This window comes from Orcinus orca, chromosome 3, assembly GCF_937001465.1.
Source record: "Orcinus orca chromosome 3, mOrcOrc1.1, whole genome shotgun sequence".
NCBI classification, from domain to species: domain Eukaryota; kingdom Metazoa; phylum Chordata; class Mammalia; order Artiodactyla; family Delphinidae; genus Orcinus; species Orcinus orca.
Window position 1 is genome coordinate 7464707 of NC_064561.1, and position 16194 is coordinate 7480900.

At 43.9% G+C, this 16194-nt stretch overlaps 1 protein-coding gene and 1 long non-coding RNA gene across 3 annotated transcripts in view; one reads left to right on the forward strand and one right to left on the reverse strand.

Annotated features, from left to right (window-relative positions):
• The window catches only part of LOC101271947 (GTPase HRas-like), a 49617-nt gene extending 42857 nt beyond the window's left edge, over positions 1–6760 (forward strand). For both annotated transcript variants that reach the window (XR_007476551.1, XR_007476552.1), the window contains one exon: positions 3765–6760. The gene's annotated coding sequence lies outside the window, so the exon portion shown is untranslated. The remainder of the gene's footprint in view (positions 1–3764) is intronic.
• The window catches only part of LOC125964035 (uncharacterized), a 49659-nt gene that overhangs the window by 31088 nt on the left and 2377 nt on the right, over positions 1–16194 (reverse strand). The window lies entirely within an intron of this gene.

Here is a 16194-nt window from a genome sequence, read left to right on the forward strand (position 1 = left end):
CTGTATGTCCACACCAAAGGTGTCCAGCAAACTGTGTCCTGGTGCCCACGTGTTCCTAGTCTATTTTGGTGATGTGATGGTTAATTGTATGTGTCAACTTGGCAGGGCTGTGGTGCACAGACATTTGGTCAAACGCTATTCTGGACGTTCCTGTGAGGGTGTTTTTGGATGAGATTCACATTGAAATCAATAGACTTTGAGCAAAGCAGATTGCTCTTCACAACGCAGGTGGGCCTTTTCTAATCAGCTGAAGGCCTGAACAGAACAAAAGACTGACTCCCACCCCCACCCCCAAGCAAGAGGGAATTCTGCCAGCAGACAGCCTGCAGGCTGGAACTGCAGTATCAGCTCTTCCTGAGTCCCCAGCCTGCCAGCCCACCCTGCAGATTCTGAACTTGCCAGTCTTCTTAATCACCTGAGCCAGTTCCTTAAAATCAATCTTGAATGAGTCTGCTCATGCTGTCATACCAACTCACCATAAACTGGGTGACCTCAAAAACAGAATAAAAATTTTCTTTTTCTTTTTCTTTTTGGCTGCGCCACACAGCTTGTGGGATTTTAGTTCCCCGACCAGGGACTGAACCTGGGCCCCCAGCAGTGAAAGTGCCACCAGAGAATTCCCAGAAAAAAATTTTTTTTCACAGTTCTGGATGCTGGGAAGTCCCAAGATCGAGGTGCCAGACAACAGAGTTTCTAGTGAGGGCTCTCTTCCTGGCTTATAGACGGCCACCTTCTTGCTGTATGCTCACATGGCAGAGATAGAGACGGAAATGGAGACGCAGAGAGACAGATTAAGACTGTTCTCTGGTGTCTGTTCGTATAAGGACACTAATCCTATCATGTCAGAGCCCCACCCTTATGACTGCATTTAAACTTAATTACCTCCTTGCAGGCCCATCTCCAAATACAGTCACATTAGGGGTAGGAGTTTCAACACGAATTTTGGGGAACACAATTCAGTCCACAGCAAATCTCTTTCTATCCATGTACACATCCTATTGGTTCTGTTTCTCCAGGGGAACCCTGACTATGGAGGTGAGATGAGATTTTCTAAATAAAGCAACACAGGCACTGTTTGTCACAGACAACTGAGCACAGGTGACAATGGTCACCTAGGGTTCCCCTCCCCTCTATGGCTCTGTGTATAACCTGCAGGCAGCCAACTCTCACCCCTATCTCTAGCTCTGCATTTTCCTCTGCGCCCATCATTGGCAGCAGCAGTTAAGGGCACGACCACCAGAGTCCACCTGCCTGGCTGTGACTAGGCCAGCTCTGCCAGGACAGTGGTGACCTTGGGTAGATTATTAACCTCTCTGTGCCTCAGTTCCAACTACAACGTGGGGGCAATGGTAGGAGATGCAGCAAAGGGTGTGGTGAGGGTCATGTACATATATGGATACGGACGTACTGTTTTTAAATGAACAGACTTTGTTTTTTAGAGAAGTTTTAGGTTTACAAAAAATTGAGCAAATAGTAGGGAGTTCCCATGTATCTCCTCTCCCCACCAGTCCTCCACCCCATAGTTTCCAGTTTCCCTAATTGCCCTCCACCCCATAGTTTCCAGTTTCCCTAATTATTAACATCTTGCATTAATGTGAAACATTTGTTACAATTGAAATTGGTTTACAACTGAATCAATATGGATACATTACTATTAACTAAAGTTCACGGTTTACATTAGGGATCACTCATGTTGTATATTCTACTTTTTTAATAGGCTTTATGTTTTAGGGTAGTTTTAGGTTCACAGCAAAATTGAGCAGAAAGTACAGAGATGTCCCCTATAGCCCTGGTCCCCCCCGCCACATGCATAGCCTCCCCCACTGTCGACATCCCCCACCAGAGTGGTATATTTGTTGCAATTGCTGCACCTACACTGACACATCATCATCACCCAGAGTACACAGTTTATATTAGGGATCACCCTATGCTGCACAGTCTGTGGGTTTGGACAAATGTCTAATGACATGTATCCATCATTACTGCATCACACAGAATGGTTTCACTGCCCTATAAGTCCTTTGTGTTCTCCCTCTTCCTCCCACCCTTCCCCCCAAACCCCAGGGAGGGGGAGGTCTCCTTTTACTGTCTCCGGTTTTGCCTTTTCCAGAATGTCATATAGTTAGAATCACACAGTATGTAGCCATTACAGATTGGCTTCTTTTCACTCAGAAATACAGATTTAAGTTTCCCCCATGACTTTTTGTGGCTTGATCTTATTTTTCTTTAGTGCTAATATTCCATTGTCTGGATTTACCACAGTTTGTTTATCCTTTCGTTTATCGAGGGACATCTTGGTTGCTTCCAAGTTTTGGCAATTACGAATAAAGCAGCTAGAAACATTCATGGGCAGATTTCTGCATGGACCTAAGTTTTTAATGCATTTGGGTAAATACCTAAGAGCACAATTGCTGGATGATAAGAGTATGATTAGTTTTGTAAGAAACTGCCAAACGGTCTTCCAAAATGGTTGTACCAATTTGCACTTCTACTAAATTTTTTTTTTTGGGGGGGTACATGGGCCTCTCACCATTGTGGCCTCTCCCATTGCGGAGCACAGGCTCCGGACACACAGGCTCAGCGGCCATGGCTCACGGGCCCAGCCGCTCCGCAGCATGTGGGATCCTCCTGGACCAGGGCACGAACCCGTGTCCCCTGCATCGGCAGGTGGACTCTCAACCACTGCGCCACCAGGGAAGCCCTACTACATTTTAATTTACATATTCACGGTTTAGAATAGCAGCTGGCACCCAGGAAGTGCTATGCAAGTGTTAGCTATTGTTGCTAATATTAATTTCTGGTCCTTTAATGGTGCCTACCTTTAGCACACACCCTTTGGCTTGCTAAGCTCATCCTTTCAACACCTTTGAAAAAGGATTCCCTCCTAAGCCTCCCTGTTCCTCCCAACAGAGGAAGCATGTCTAACCAGTCTCAGGCAGGGACAGAAGTTAAATCTAAGCCAAGTCCTTGTGTAGGAAGCCAAGGAGAGAGGCAGAGAGAGAGCATTCAGGCTGAGGAATCGTGGGCAAAGGCTGCGGGACTAGAAAAGGACAAAATGGGACCTGCAGTTGGATGTGCACGGCTGCTGTTTCCAAGCAGGTAGAGGAAGATTTGCAAGGGGGGAGCGGCGGGGGGATAGGCAGGGCCTTGTGGGCCACTTTACAAAGTCAGGGCCTCGTTCTGAGCCACTCAAGGGTTTATTTAAAGTAAACACATAATATTTATACATGCACTCAGCCCCAAAGGGTGTAAGCGTCTGCCTTCCTGGATCACAGCTCCTCCTAGGGACCAGCCCAGAGCTGTGCTTAGAGAGGGCCCACCCCCTACCCAGACGTTTGACCCACAACAAGCTTTTGTTTTTTTTGAATTTTTATTTTTTATTGGAGTATAGTTGATTTACAATGTTGTGTTAGTTTCAGGTGTACAGCAAAGTGATTCCATTATACATATACATAACATCTATTCTTTTTTCAGATTCTTTTCCCATATAGGTTATTACAGAGTATTGAGTAGAGTTCCCTGTGCTATACAATAGGTCTTTGTTGATTATCTATTTTATAGATAGTAGTGTATATGTCAATCCCAACCTCCTAATTTATCCCTTCCCCTCACCTTTCCCCTTTGGTAACCATAAGTTTGTTTTCTCTATCTGTGAGTCTGTTTCCGTTTTGTAAATAAGTTCACTTGTATCACTTTTTTAGATTCCACATATAAGTAATATCACATGATAATTTGTCTTTCTCTGTATGACTTACTTCACTTAGTATAATAAGGTCCATCCAGATTGGTTCAAGATGGCAGAGTAGAAGGACGTGCTCTCACTCCCTCTTGTGAGAACACTGGAATCACAACTAACTGCTGAACAATCATCGACAGGAAGACACTGGAACTCACCAAAAAAGAAACCCCACATCCAAAGACAAAGGAGAAGCCACAATGAGACGGCAGGAGGGGCGCAATCACAATAAAATCATATTCCATAACTGCTGGGTGGGTGACCCACAAACTGGAGAACACAGAAGTCCACCCACTGGAGTGAAGGTTCTGAGCCCCACGTCAGGCTTCCAAACCTGGGCGTCCAGCAACGGGAGGAGGAATTCCTAGAGAAGCAGACTTTGAAGGCTAGCGGGATTTGATTGCAGGACTTCTACAGGACTGGGGGAAACAGACTCCGCTCTTGGAGGGCACACACAAAGTAGTGTGCGCATCGGGACCCAGGGGAAGGAGCAGTGACCCCACGGGAGACTGAACCAGACCTACCTGTTAGTGTTGGAGGGTCTCCTGCAGAGGTGCGGGGTGGCTGTGTCTCACCGTGAGGACAAGGACACTGGCAGCAGAAGTTCTGGGAAGTACACCTTGGCGTGAGCCCTCCCAGGGTCTGTCATTAGCCCCACCAAAGAGCCCGGGTAGGCTCCAGTGTGGGGTCGCCTCAGGCCAAACAACCAACAGGGAGGGAACCCAGCCCCACCCATCAGCAGACAAGCAGTTTAAAGTTTTACTGAGCTCTGCCCACCAGAGCAACAGCCAGCTCTACCCACCACCAGTCCCTCCCATCAGGAAACATCCACAAGCCTCTTAGATAACCTCATCCACCAGAGGGCAGACAGCAGAAGCAAGAAGAACTACAGTCCTTCAGCCTGTGGAACAAAAACCACATTCACAGAAAGATAGACAAGATGAGAAGGCAGAGGGCTATGTACCAGATGAAGGAACAAGATAAAACCCCAGATAAACAATGAAATTAAGTGAAGATAGGCAACCTTCCAGAAAAATAATTCAGAATAATGATAGTGAAGATGATCCAGGACCTCGGAAAACGAATGGAGGCAAAGATCGAGAAGATGCAAGAAATGTTTAACAAAGACCTAGAAGAATTAAAGAACAAACAAACAGAGATGAACAATACAATAACTGAAATGAAAACTACACTAGAAGGAATCAATAGCAGAATAACTGAGGCAGAAGAACGGATAAGTGACCTGGAAGACAGAATGGTGGAATTCACTGCTGCGGAACAGAATAAAGAAAAAAGAATGAAAAGAAATGAAGACAGCCTAAGAGACCTCTGGGACAACATTAAACACAACAACATTCACATTATAGGGGTCCCAGAAGGAGAAGAGAGAGAGAGAGGACCCGAGAAAATATTTGAAGAGATTATACTCGAAAACTTCCCTAACATGGGAAAGGAAATAGCCACCCAAGTCCAGGAAGTGCAGAGAGTCCCATACAGGAGAAACCCAAGGAGAAACACACCGAGACACATAGTAATCAAACTGGCAAAAATTAAAGACACAGAAAAATTATTGAAAGCAGTAAGGGAAAAATGACAAATAACATACAAGGGAACTCCCATAAGGTTAACAGCTGATTTCTCAGCAGACACTCTACAAGCCAGAAAGGAGTGGCAAGATATACTTAAAGTGGTGAAAGGGAAGAACCTACAACCAAGATTACTCTACCCAGCAAGGATCTCATTCAGATTCGATGGAGAAATCAAAAGCTTTACAGACAAGCACAAGCTAAGAGAAGTCAGCACCACCAAACCAGCTCTACAACAAATGCTAAAGGAACTTCTCTAAGTGGGAAACACAAGAGAAGAAAAGGACCTACAAAAACAAAACTAAAACAATTAAGAAAATGGGAATAGGAATACACATATCGATAATTACCTTAAACATGAATGGATTAAATGCTCCAACTGAAAGACACAGGCTTGCTGAATGGATACAAAAACAAGAGCCATATATATGCTGTCTAAAAGAGACCCACTTCAGACCTAGGGACACATAGAGACTGAAAGTGAGGGGATGGAAAAAGATATTCCATGCAAATGGAAATCAAAAGAAAGCTGGAATAGCAATACTCATATCAGACAAAATAGACTTTAAAATAAAGACTATTACAAGAGACAAGGAAGGACACTACATAATGATCAAGGGATCAATCCAAGAAGAAGATATAACAATTATAAATATATATGCACCCAACATAGGAACACCTCAATACATAAAGCAACTGCTAACAGCTATAAAAGAGGAAATCGACAGTGACACAATAATAGTGGGGGACTTTAACACCTCACTTACACCAATGGACAGATCATCCAAACAGAAAATTCATAAGGAAACACAAGCTTTAAATGACACAATAGACCAGATAGATTTAATTGATATGTATAGGACATTCCATCCAAAAACAGCAGATTACACTTTCTTCTCAAGTGTGCATGGGACCTTCTCCAGGACAGATCACATCTTGGGTCACAAATCAAGCCTCAGTAAATTTAAGAAAACTGAAATCATATCAAGCATCTTTTCTGACCACAACGCTATGAGATTAGAAATCTATTACAGGGGAAAAAACCGTAAAAAACACAAACACACGGAGGCTAAACAATATGTTACTAAATAACCAAGCGATCACTGAAGAAATCAAAGAGGAAATCAAAAAATACCTAGAGACAAATGACAATGAAAACACGACGATCCAAAACCTATGGGATCACAATCTGAACCTAATCAAGAGGAAACATCCAGTGAAGTCAAAGTGAGGGACAGATTACAAAGTAGCTGGTTTGTAATTTTCTAAAGTGTCAGGGCGGTCAGGGAAGACTGAGAATCTGTTCCGGACTGAAGGAGGCTGAGGACAGCACAACCAAACCTGTGATTCTGGACTTAATTTTTTTGTTATAAAGGATATTGTGGGGAAAATGCGTAAAATGTAAAAGGAGCCTGAGAATTAAAATGGTAGTATCACGGTTAAGTATCACTGTTAATTTCTTTTTTTTTTTTTTCTAATGTTACGCGGGCCTGTCACTGTTGTGGCCTCTCCCATTGCGGAGCACAGGCTCTGGACACGCAGGCTCAGTGGCCATGGCTCACGGGCCCAGCCGCTCCGCGGCAGGTGGGATCCTCCGGGACCGGGGCACGAACCCGCGTCCCATGCATCGGCAGGCGGACTCTCAACCACTGCGACACCAGGGAAGCCCAATAAAGCTATTTTAAAATAAAACCTAAAAAAAATTGTGGTAAAATACACATAACAAAAAATTTACCATTTTAAGTGTACAGATTAATGGCATTAAGGTCAACCACAGTGTTGTGCAAACATCACCACCATCCATCTCCCGAACTTTTTTTTTTTTTTACGGTACGCGGGCCTCTCACTGTTGTGGCCTCTCCCGTTGCGGAGCACAGGCTCCGGACGCGCAGGCTCAGCGGCCATGGCTCACGGGCCCAGCCGCTCCGCGGCATGTGGGATCCTCCCGGACCGGGGCACGAACCCGTGACCCCTGCATCGGCAGGCGGACTCTCAACCACTGCGCCACCAGGGAAGACCCCATCTCCAGAACTTTTTCATCTTCCCAGACTGAAACTCTGTCCCTATTAAACACTCACTTCCCATCCTCCTTCCCCTCCCCCAGCCCCCGGTAACCTCTATTCACTTTCTACCTCTATTAATTTGCCTGTTCTTGATACCTCATATAAGTGGAATCATAACAGTATTTGTTCTTTTGTGTCTGGCTTATTTCACTGAGCATAATGTCCTCAAGGTTTATCCATATTGTAGCATGTCAGAATTCCTTCCTTTTTAATGCTGAATAATGTTCCATTGTATGGATGGACTACATTTTGTTTATCCAGTCATCGATTGATGGACACTTGGGCTGCTTCCACATCTTGGCTGTTGAAAATAACGCTGCTATGAACATGGGTGTGCAAATATCTGTTCAAGTCCCCAGTGGTAATCTTTTGCAAAATGATAGTATAATATCACAGCCTGGAGAGAGAAATACATATTTTTCCCATTACTCCCCCTTGCCCCCCAGCTTTATTGAGATATAACAGGATATTGGCATGGATACAGTTCACTGATCTTATTCAGATTTTCTCAGGTTTGCTTGTACTCATTTGTGTGTGTGCCTGTGTATTAGGTTCCATTCAATTGTACCACCTGTGTGGGTTTGCATATCCATGACCACAGTCAAGAAACGAAACAGTTTCAATACCATAAGGATTCCTAGTGCTGCCTTTTTATAATCACACACACACCTCCTCTGGCAACTGATAATCTGTCCTGCATCTCCAAAATGTTGCCATTTCAAAAATGTTACATAAATGGAATCATACAGTATGGCTTTCTCTCTCTCTCAGCGTGACTGCATAATTCCCTGACATTACTTCATTCAGGTTGTCCAATGAATCAATAGCTCATTCTCTGTAATTGCTGAGGAGTCATCCACGGTACAGATGGACCACAGTTTGTTTACCCAGTCACCTGTGTGAAGGATGCCTGGGTTGACCCCAGTTTGGGGCTATTACAGATAAAGCTGCTATGAATATTCATGCACAGGTTTTGCGTGAACATTCATTTTTATTTCTCTGGGATTAAGACCTAGGAGTACAGTTACTGGGTCATATGATAGTGGTCTGTTTAGTTTCTTCTGAGGCTGCCAAACTGTTTTCCAGAGTGGCTGTACCATTTTACATCCCCACCTGCAATGTATTATTCCACGTGTATTCCAATGTATTCCAGTTTCTCCACATCCTCGCCAGCATTCGATGTTGTCACTAATTCTTTTTTTTTTTTTAAAGGGAACTTTATTATTTTTATTTATTTTTTTGGCTCCTTTGGGTCTTCCTTGCTGAGCAGGCTTTCTCTAGCTGCAGCGAGTGGGGGCTACTCTTCGTTGCGGTGCGCGGGCTTTTCATTGCAGTGGCTTCTCTCATTGCAGAGCATGGGCTCTAGGCTCGTGGGCTTCAGTAGTTGTGGCTCACGGGTTCTAGAGCACAGGCTCAGTAGTTGTGGCGCACGGGCTTAGCTGTTCCGCAGCATGTGGGATCTTCCCGGACCAGGGCTCAAACCCGTGTACCCTGCATTGGCAGGCGGATTCTTAACCACTGCGCCACCAGGAAGCCCACTAATTCTTATTTTAGCCATTCTGATAGATGTGTAGTGATTTCTCATTGTGGTCTTAATTTACATTTCCTTAATGGCTAATGACACTAAACATCTTTTCGCGCACTATTTGCCATCTGGATATCCTCCTTGGTGAAATGCCTAAATATATCAAGCCTAGCCCCAATCATATGTTTGGCTTATATATGTATATGTGTGTGTGAAAAATGTACTGTGATTATTCTTGATGGAGGTCCAAAGTGTAATAATTCCAAACTAGTGTTTTAGAAGAGCTTAATAAATTCAACCTAAAATAAAACACTTTTAGACATATTTATAGTTAGAATAAAAAACCTATCGAATTATGACAAATGTGGGGAGTTAGGTTTTGCCCTGTAGCTGCAGGAAGTGACATGATTTAGTGCAAGTGTAACATGATATGGTGATCATTTGCTGAGCTGAGTTAAAACCTGGGCTTCCGGCTAAAAGAAATCTATTGCCCTGGGTTTATAATTTGGAAGGATGGCTGCTTGTTCTCTGCACAACACATCTCACTGCTTGATTTGGGGAAATCGTTTTCTTGTGATGCCCATTTTTCAGGGCAGGAGGTCATGTTTGAGGAATAAATATATGTTTGGTTAATAAATAAGCAGTTTCATGCCTAAGGAAGATCTGAAGAGATTACTCAAAAAGTACTCACTTTACTGTGGCAACTGAAGAGGACGCATTTCACATTTTCACCTGCTGGACGTGTGTAAGCATTTTATTTCAAGCCCTTGACGTTGAGTCAAAAGAGAGAAGTTCATTTTCTCTGCAATGGTTCATTTTAGGTGTCAGTTTGGCACATGGTGCTTAGCTGTTTGGTTGAACACCAGCTTAGATGTTGCTGTGGAGATTTTCATAGATGTGATTAATGTTTAAATCATACTGAGGATGTTGAGTCAAGCTGGTCACCCTCCATCATGTGGATAGGCCTCATCCAATCCGACATAAGAGCAAAGAATGAGGATTCCCAATGAAGAAATTCTCAAGACTGTAGTACAGAAACCCTGCCTGAGTTTCCAGCCTGCTGCCCTGCGGAATTCAGACTCAACACTGAGACATCCTCTATTCCCTGAATTTCCAGCTACTGGCCTGCCCTACGGATTAGGCTTTGGACTTGCCAGCCCCTATAGTCATGTGAGCCAATTCCTTAAAATAAACATCTTTCTCTCTTTATCTGCATAAATATAAATATACATATACGTGTGTGTGTGTTCTCTTTCTCTATATATGTATATATATTCCATTTCTCCAGAGAAACAGAATAGGATGTATATATATGTACATCCAACATCATATTGATTCTAGAGAACCCTGACACATCCTCTGAGCCACGTGAGAAACTCCTGCCTAATAAGGCAGCAGATACCAGAGGATGTAGACGTGAATGCACAGACTCCGAGACTGCTAAGACCAACTGGGAATTGTATTTTCACCGCGTGAGGAGTGATGCTGCAAACATCTGGACTTTTATACACCTCTTTGCATTCCTACCCTTCCCTCCACACCTGGCACTCTCCTTCCCACCGGGGAAGGCAGGAGGGGCAGCTATCATTGTGCCAGGCAGCAGATGGGGAGGGTGACTGGGACCTGGACACAGGAGATGAAGGGCAGAGCCTAAAGCTGTGACTTCAGTCCAGGGCTCGAGTCATTCTCCCCACTGGCATCTGAGAAGCCGGGAGTGTAATACTGACGCCTCAGGAAGCATCTCGTAAACCGGCAGCAAGGAGTCACCCGGGAGTACTCCTTCACTCTCTCTTTCGTGCACCAGGCATTTGGCACTGTGCTAGGTGCTGGGATGCATGGGTGGTGGAGACAGACACAAAGTTTATGTTTCAGCATGGGGGATGAGTACCGTGGAGAAAAATCAACTGGGAATGCAAGGTGGAGGCGTCTGTAACATTACTGGTATCCTCTGGGAGACAGAGCCAGGCATGGGTTGGGAGCACACGGGCAAAAACTCTGGGGCAGGAATGTGCCAGGTTTGAAGAATAGCGAGTGAGGAGGCCAGTGGTGGGAGGGGAATGAGCCAGGAGAAGGGCAGTAGGCGATGCAGTCAGGGAGGGGACAAATGGCCTACAGGTCCCTGTGATGACCGACTTTGGTCTTTTAAATGTGTTTACATTTAAAAAATAAACTTTATCTTGGACTTCCCTGGTGGCACAGTGGTTAAGAATCTACCTATCAATGCAGGGGACATGGGTTCAAGTCCTGGTCTGGGAAGATCCCACATGCCGCGGAGCAGCTAAGCGCGTGTGGTATTAACTACTGAGCCTGCGCTCTAAAGCCCGCAAGCCACAACTACTGAGCCTGCGCGCGTAAAGCCCATGCTCCACAACAAGGGAAGCCAGCGCAATGAGAAGCCCTGCACACAGCAACAAAGAGTAGCCCCGCTTGCCGCAGCTAGAGAAAGCCCTAACGCAGCAACGAAGACCCAATGCAGCCATAAATAAATTAATTAAAAAAAGTAAACTTTATCTTTTAGAGCAGTTTTAGGTTCACAGCAATATTGAGCAAAAGGCACAGAGTGCCTTTTTTTGCATCTACTGTTTTATTTAAGCATATTTAGAGATAAATACACGTCAGAATTTCAACATATGTCAGTAGGGAAAGGAGTACATGCACCACACAATGCGAGACACTGTTTGGTAGAGATGTCACCATACTGAATCAGTCATGCATCTGGCTCTGTTAAACAGAGCGTTTCAACATATGTCACGAAAATTGCCATGTTGATGTTTGCTTTAAACATGCACAGTGCTCCCCTCTCCCTAGCTCTGTCTCATGTGTCATCTTATCAAGTACAAAAGCCACTGGTAAAGCTCAGTGTTAAATATATTTTCATGTTTGGTATTAAAGGTGTGCTACCTAGTTTATGCTTTTCATAAAAATCTAGTTATTAGTTAAATAAATTATTTTAAAAAGCAGTGTGCAATAAAAAAAATTTTTTTCAAATTAACAAACTGTAATTGCTTTCCCAAAGATACATTTTTTTTTCATACACATCCATCATACACTGTAACCAAAAAAAGCAGTGTACATGAAATAAGAGAAAATAAATTTAAAATCCATAGCATAGGTAAGGAGGCTCTAGTCTGGAGCACAGCTGAGTTTCCAGCAATATAAGGAGGCTCGAAAGTTTCTTTTATAAGAATGCCTGCTAGCAAGGGTTCCAGCCAGGTTGTTGGTTGGTTTGTAAGTCAGTCTTGAGTACTTGAAACAGTTCTGTGTTTTTTTTTCCTTAGCGTTTAGAATAGCCATCATTGTCCTGCAATAGGCAGAGCTATCACGTCCAGGAAAAATGAGGGGGGGGCACAGAGTGCCACAAATGGACAGCCTCCCCCCTATCAAAGCGCCCCCCCATCAGTGGCACCTTTGTTACCACTGATAAACCTAAATGGACGCATCATCATCACCCAGCGTCCACAGTTTACATTAGGGTTTACTCTGGGTGGTGTACATTCTAGGCGTTTGGACAAATGTATAATGACAAGCATCCACCATTGTGGTATCATACAGAGTAGACAGACTGCTGTAAAAATCTTCTGGGCTCTGCCTATTCATCCCTCCTTCCCCTAAAATCCCTGGAAACCACTGATCCTTTTACTGTCTATATAATTTTGCCTTTTCCAGAATGTCATAGTTGGAATCATGCAGAACAAACATAAGCCTTTTCAGATGGGCTTCTTTTACTCAGTAATATGCATTTAAGGGTCTTCTATGTCTTTTCACGTCTTGATAGCTCATTTCTTTTGAGTGCTAATATTCCATTGTCTGGACGTATCACACTTTATTTATCCATTCATCTACTGAAGGACAGTGTGGTTGCTTCCAAAGTTTTGACAGTTAAGAATAAAGCTGCTAGAGGGACTTCCCTGGTGGTCCAGTGGTTAAAACCCCACGCTTACACTGCAGGGGGCACGGGTTCAATTCCTGATTGGGGAACTAAGATCCCGCATGCCCCGTGACGCGCCAAAAAAAAAAAAAAAAGGTTGCTAGAAACATCCAGGTACAGGTTTTTGTGTGGACATGTTTTCAACTCCTTGGGGTAAGTACCAAGGAGCATGATTGCTGGTTCATATGGTAAGAGTATGTTTAGTTTTGTAAGAAACGGCCAAACTATCTTCCACAGAGGCTGAACCACTTTGCATTCCCACCAGCAATGAATGAGAGTTCCTGTTGCTCCACATCCTCACCAGCAATTGGTGTTTTCAGAGTTTTGGATTTCTCCCATTCTAATAGGTGTGTAGTGGTATCTCACTGTTGTTTTAATTTGCAATTCCTTGATGACATATGATATTGAACATCTTTTCATGTGCTTATTTGCCATCTGTGTATCCTCTTTGGTGAGGTGTCTGTTCAGGTCTTCGTTTTTTAATTGGGTTGTTCATTTTCTTATTGTGGAGTTTTAAGAGTTCTTTGTATATCTGGATAACAATCTTTTATCAGATAACTTTTCAAATATTTCCTCCTAGTCTGTGGCTTGTCTTCTCATTCTCGTGATGGTCTTTGCCTTTTATTCTTGGTGAGATGGGAGCCATTGGAGGGTTTTGAGCAAAAGAGGGACATGATGGAACTGAACATTTTAACTCCTATTAAATATCCAAATGGTGGTATCTGAGAGGCACTTTTCTGGAGCTCCAGGTCCAGACAGGAGATAAACATTTGGAAATCATTAGCATGTAGATTTTTTAAAAATTAAAGTGAGGGACATCCCTGGTGGTCCAGTGGGTAAGACTCCACGCTCCCAATGCAGGGGGCCCAGATTCGATCCCCAGTGGGGGAACTAGATCCCGCATGCATGCCGCAACTAAGAAGCCCACATGCCACAACTAAGAAGCCCGCATGCCGCAACTAAAAAAAGATCCCAGGGCTTCCCTGGTGGCGCAGTGGTTGATAGTCCGCCTGCAGATGCAGGGGACGCGGGTTCGTGCCCCGGTCCGGGAAGATCCCACATGCCGTGGAGCAGCTGGGCCTGTGAGCCATGGCCGCTGAGTCTGCGCGTCCGGGGCCTGTGCTCCGCAACGGGAGAGGCCGCAACAGTGAGAGGCCTGCGTACTGCAAAAAAAAAAAAAAAAGATCCCACATGCCACCGCAAATAAGTCTGCAGGCTGCAACTAAAAAAAGATCCCGCATGCCACAACTAAGACCTGGCACAGGCAAAATAAATAAATAAATAATAAAATTTTAAAATAATTAATGTGAGATTCATATAAAATTAAACACCTAAAGATGAATTATTTAGTCATATTTAGTACATTCACAACAGTGTGTAAGCATCATCTCTATCTAGTTCCAAAATATTTTCATCATCTGCCAAATAAAACCCTGTACCCATTAAGCAGTTACTCTCCTCTTACCCCCAGCCCCTAGCAATCTGCTTTCTGTCTCTATGGATTTGCCTATTTCAGACATTTGAAATATACAGACTCATACAATATGCCGCTTTTTGTGTCTGACTTCATTTGCTTAGCATGTTTTCAAGGTTCATCCAGACTGTAGCACATAATAGGACTTCGCTTCATTTCATGGCTAAATATTCATTGAATGTATACAGCACAGTTTGTTTATCCATTCCTCTGTTCATGGATATTTGGACTGTTCCAACCTTTTGGGTATTATGAATAGTGCAGTAGTAATGAACATTTATTTACAAATATTTGTTCAAGTGCCTGCTTTCAATGCTTTTGGGTAGATACCTAGGATGTAGATGATTTTTTTTCCTCACCATGCGGATTGCGGGATCTTAGCTCTCTGACCAGAGATTGAACCTGGGCCAGGGCAGTGGAAGCATGGAGTCCTAACCATTGGACTGCCAGGGAATCCCCTGGAAAAATTTGTAAAGTCACAAGACTGGAAGCCAAGGGGGTGAATGTAGATAGGGGATGAAGGTCTGAGTCCTATGGCAGGTCATTCTTAAAAGATCAGTGTGAGGAGGAGGAAGACACAAAGGAGCTGATGATGGGGTGGGAAGAAACCTAGCAGTGTGTGGTGCCCTGGAAACCAAGTGAGGAGATTGTTCTAAGGAGGGAAAGTGTCAACTGTGGCCACCAGCCCGAGGAAGGTGAAGCTGAGAACTGACTCCTGCCTTCAGCAACAGGTAAGTCCCTGTGACCTGGACAGGAGTCATATCACTGGACTAGGAAAGGCCTGAAAAGAGCAAGTTTAATGGACATTAGAGAAGACCTAAATAAACAGAGAGATACTCCATGTTCATGGATTGGAAGATGGTGATTCTCCACAAACTGGTCTACAGATTCAGTGCAATACCAATCAAACCATGACCGTGATAAGTCACTGTTTTTGGTAGAAATTTACAAGTTGATTCTAAAATTTACATGGAAATGCAAAGGATCTACAGTAACGAAAACAATTTTAAAAAAGAACAAAGTTGGAGTACTACTTGATTTCAAGACTTACTATAAAGCTACAGTAATCAAAACAGTGTGGTCTTAGCTTAAGGGGAGGCATATTGATTAATGAACAGAACAGAGAGTTCGGAAATAGATTCACACTTTCTGTCTCAAATAGTCAACTGATTTTTGACAAAAGCACCAAAGCAATTCAAAGGGGGAAGCAAACAGCATGGAACAACTGCATATACCTATGGAAAACAATGAACTTCAATCTTACCTCATACTACATACAAAAATTAACTCAAAGTGTATCACAGACAGAAGTATAGTGCTAAAGGCATCAGTTTTGCTTAAACTGGGATCTCACTGTACAGCCATAAGCCACCGGTCTATAGGATTATTCCTAAAATATATCTTGTCCTTAAAACAGGACTCCTTTTTTGGCCTTGCTACATGGCTCTTGTGGGATCTTAGTTCCCCGACTAGGGATTGAACCTAGTCCACTGCAATGAAAAGTGCTGAGTCCTAACCACTAACCACTGAGTCCTAACCACTAACCTAGTCCACTGCAATGAAAAGTGCTGAGTCCTAACCACTGGACAGCCAGGGAATTCCCCCCAAACAAGACTTCTGATCCTTCCTTGCCAGTGTCCATGTCCCCAGTGTCCCAGCTGCAGAGAAAGCTGGAGTTCACACAGGGCCCTCCTTCTTCACCTCAGTCCCACTTCCATGTTTATCCATTCTAACTCCAATTTCATCTATCTCTAGATGTGAAGACACCCTCTTTACCCTGGGCCACTGCAATGGCCTGAAGGGGGCTCCCTACTTCCTCTCCTTGCTCCTTGTCCCGCCAGCCCAGTCTCCACCCTGCAGCCAGAGCAGCATGGGATTCTCC